The sequence below is a fragment of the Cebus imitator genome, unplaced genomic scaffold (assembly GCF_001604975.1).
Source record: "Cebus imitator isolate Cc_AM_T3 unplaced genomic scaffold, Cebus_imitator-1.0 Scaffold529, whole genome shotgun sequence".
Classification (NCBI taxonomy): Eukaryota; Metazoa; Chordata; class Mammalia; order Primates; family Cebidae; genus Cebus; species Cebus imitator.
The window spans coordinates 386,835-390,852 of record NW_016107844.1 but is presented as its reverse complement, the minus strand read 5'-3'; positions in this window follow the sequence as shown (position 1 = coordinate 390,852).

Sequence of the window (4,018 nt, the reverse complement as noted above, 5' to 3'; positions counted from 1 at the left end):
AAACGTGATGGGGGAGGAGATACAAATGAGGCCAAAGAGGGTGGCAGAGACCAATCCATGTAGACTGACATTAAGGAGTTCATATTATGGTGGTTATAAAACTAATCAATGAAAAAGAAATGACCAAATATCCACTTTAGGCAGGCCACGCACCAGGGACCAAAGAAGATACAATGGTGAGCAAGGCATGAGTCTAGCCTTCAAGAAGTTTACAGACTAGCTGGGAAAATAAAATGTAAGCAAAGATAAGGGAGGTGATCAAAGTTCACTAGCCACATATAACAAGAAATAAATGGGAAATATTAGAGTTTACAGGAGAGAAAGACAACTGGCTGGGGAGGAGGCAGGGACAGTGGTAGGGAGAAGGGATGGGAGCAGGGCCTTAAAGAGTGGGTACACTAGGCTGGGTGAGATGGCTCACACCTGTAATCCCAGCACTTTGGGAGGCCGAGGTGGGCGGATCGCCTGAGGTCAGGAGCTCAAGACCAGCTTGGCCAACATGGTGAAACCTCATCTCTACTAAAAATACAAAAACTAAGCTGGGCATGGTGGTGGGCACTCCTCAGCTACTTGGGAGGCTGAGGCTGGAGAATGGCTTGAACCCAGGAGGCGGAGCTTGCAATGAGCCGAGGTTGCACCACTCCACTCCAGCCGGGGCAACAGAGGGAGACTCTGTCTCAAAAAAGAAAAGAAAAGAAAAAAGAAAAGCAAAGAATGGGTACACTCTGAGAAGAAGGTAGGGAGACTGCCTTACAGACAGGACTTTCTGAGCGTAAGCAAATAGGATCTGTCAGCCGTGTTTGCAAGAGTGTGAATGAACCAGCTGGCTAAAGGACGAAAGAATCTGGAAAACTCAAACTCAAAGCGATGTTTTTCTGTTCTCCAACTCACAACGACAATCAGCACAGAAGACGCCTTTGACCAAATGTGTGGGGGTTCTTTTCCACACGTCAATCAAGCTGTCGGTTCTGCAGCAGACACTATTTGGGTGTCCTCCAATTCAATTTTGGCACTATTTACCTGGAGAGAGCATCGGATCCCACAGGTTGAGGGCTCGGTCCACAAGACTGCCCTGCTGTCAGACACCAGTCACAAGTCTGGGCCTGCAGAACTTCTGACTGACTGGCTTCAAGTTTGGGTTCCTGTGACTCCTTCTTTGGATTTGATTCATGTGTCATTTGATTAATTTGGGTTTGGCCATCTAGCTGGGAACAGTGGCTCACACCTATAATCCAGCACTTCAGGAAGCTGGCATAGGGGGATCACTTGAGGCCAGGAGTTTGAGACCAGCCAGGGCAATACAGTAAGACTCCAACTCTACAGAAACATTTTAAAATTAGCCTGGTGTGGTGGTGCATAACTGTAGTCCCAGTTACTCGGGTGGCTGAGGTGGGAGGATCACTTAAGCCCAGCTGGTAAAACTAGGGCAGCCTAAAAATGGGAACCCTTCCAAGGCTTTTGTGAGGATTTACAGACGCAGAGCTGTGGTATGGGGCCCTTTGTAAAGTATGAAGTCAAATCCAGATGCTCCTTGTCCACCGGGCATGGTGGCTCAGGCCTGTAATCCCAGCTCTTAGAGAGGAAGAGTGGGAGGATAGCTTGAGCACAGGAGTTCGAGACCTGCCTGGGTAATACAAGACCCCATTCTCCACAAAAAGGGGGGAAAAAGACAAAAAATAATAATAACTGAAAACAAAACAAGCGGCTAGTCATGATGGCTCACACCTGTAATCCCAGAACTTTGGGAGGCCGAGGCAGGCGGATCACCTGAGGTCAGAAGTTTGAGACCAACTTGACCAACACGGAGAAACCCCGTCTCTACTAAAAATACAAAAAATTAGCCAGCCGTGGTGGCGCATGCCTGTAATCCCAGCTACTGGGGAGGCTGAGGCAGGAGAATCACTTGAACCTGGGAGATGGAGGTTGCGGTGAGCAGAGATCGCATCATTGCACTCCAGTCTGGGCAACAAGAGCGAAACTCCGTCTCAAAAAAGAAAGAAAGAACGAACGAACGAACGAAAGAAAGAAAGAAAGAGAGAGAAAGAAAGACAACCAAACAAGTGTAAGATGGCGTTACATCCCTATAAACCCATCAGAAACTGAAAATAGCATTAAGTCAATCACCATTATACCAGGTACTGGTATTATTAGAGCAAGCACTGGATAAATGTTTAACACATGAGTAAACAAATAGCGGTGTGGAAAAAAAGATGAGAATAAGTGTCCCTGAAGCCAGGCGAGGTGGCTCACATCTGTAATCCCAGCATTTTGGGAGGCCGAGGTGGGCAGATCACCTGAGGTCAGGAGTTCGAGACCAGCCCGGCCAGCATGGCGAAAACCGTCTCTACTAAAAATACAAAAATTAGTCAGCTATGGTGGCATGTGACTGTCATCCCAGCTACTTGGGAGGCTGAGGCAGAAGAATCACTTGAACCCGGGAGGTGGAGGTTGCAGTGAGCCGAGATCACATCACTGCACTCCAGCCTGGGCGACAGAGCAAGGCTCTGTCTCTAAATAAATAAATAAATAAATAAAATCCCAGTTCTGCCCCTTGCTGTTAGATCTTATAAATGTTATTTAACTGTGCTGAGTCTATTTTTCTCATCTATAAAATGGGGGTAATGAAAGCATACAGCTTATGTGGTCTTTCAGAGGAATAAATTAAATAACACATGTAGAACACAGAGCAGTGATGCCATGTACGTGTATGGCAACTGTAAGCTACCATCAATATGTTAGCTATCTACGGGATGGCCTGGAGAGAGGTCAGAGGTAGGGGGCAGCAGGAAGCATGGACTGAAGCCTAGGGTGGAATAGAGACTAAGATATTTTAAAGTAAGCCTCAGTAGGATTTGTTACTTGCACACGTGGGATAAGAAAAACACTTAAGAAAGACTCTCAGATTTCCAATCTTTTTTCTTTACTTATTTGCCTTTTTCTTTCAGCGTCTCAAGATTCCCAATCTTTTCATTTATTTTCAATATTATTATTATTATTATTTTTTAAGATGGAGTTTTGCTCTTGTTGCCCAGGCTGGAGTGCAGTGGCACAATCTCGGCTCACTGCAACCTCTGCCTCCTGGGTTCAAGCGATTCTCCTGCCTCAGCTCCGCAAGTAGCTGGGATTACAGGCATGCACCACCATGCCTGGCTAATTCAGTATTTTTAGTAGAGATGAGTTTTCATCATGTTGGCCAGGCTGGTCTCAAACTCCTGACCTCAGTCGATCTGCCCCCCTCAGCCTCCAAAGTGCTGGGATTATAGGCATGAGCCATCACGCCCGGCCAAGATTCCCAATCTTATTAACTGAGAAGAAAAGGCTTCTGTCCTTCCTGTAGAAGATAGAAAGAAGAAAAAAAAAAGAGCAAGGGGCTTCTGATAGAAACGGGAAAACTAGGAGAGAAGCTAGTTTTTTGGAGCGAGATCACACCTCGGGAAGGTGTGTGTATGTGGGGTGGGAGGTGTCAAAAGGGTCCTGGGTTCTATTGCCAGCTATGCCATCAGTTAGCTATGTTCCCTTGCCAAAAGCCTCTTTCCTTTTCTGGGCTTCAGTTTCAGTCAGTGAAATTAAGCTTTTACACCTGAAATGTTAGAATTCTCTCCCAACTCAGATGTTCTCCAGTTTCACCTGATCACCCTATAGCACCGGTGCTCACAGCCTGGCTCTTAGGAGCCTTCTTTGTTTAAAAAAAAAAAAAAAAAGATGCCAGGTGTGGTGGCTCACGCCTATAATCCCAGCATTTTGGGAGGCCAAGGCGGGCAGATCATGAGGTCAGAAAATCGAGACCATCCCAGTCAACATGGTGGAGCCCTGACTCTACTAAAAATACAAAAATTAGCTGGGCATGTTGGTGCGTGCCTGTAATCCCAGCTACTTGCGGGGCTGAGGCAGGAGAATTGCTTGAACCCGGGAGGCAGAGGTTGCGGTGAGCCGAGATCATGCCATTGCACTCCAGCCTGGGCAACAAGAGCAAAACTCAATGTCAATATATATATATATTTTATTTATTTATTTAATT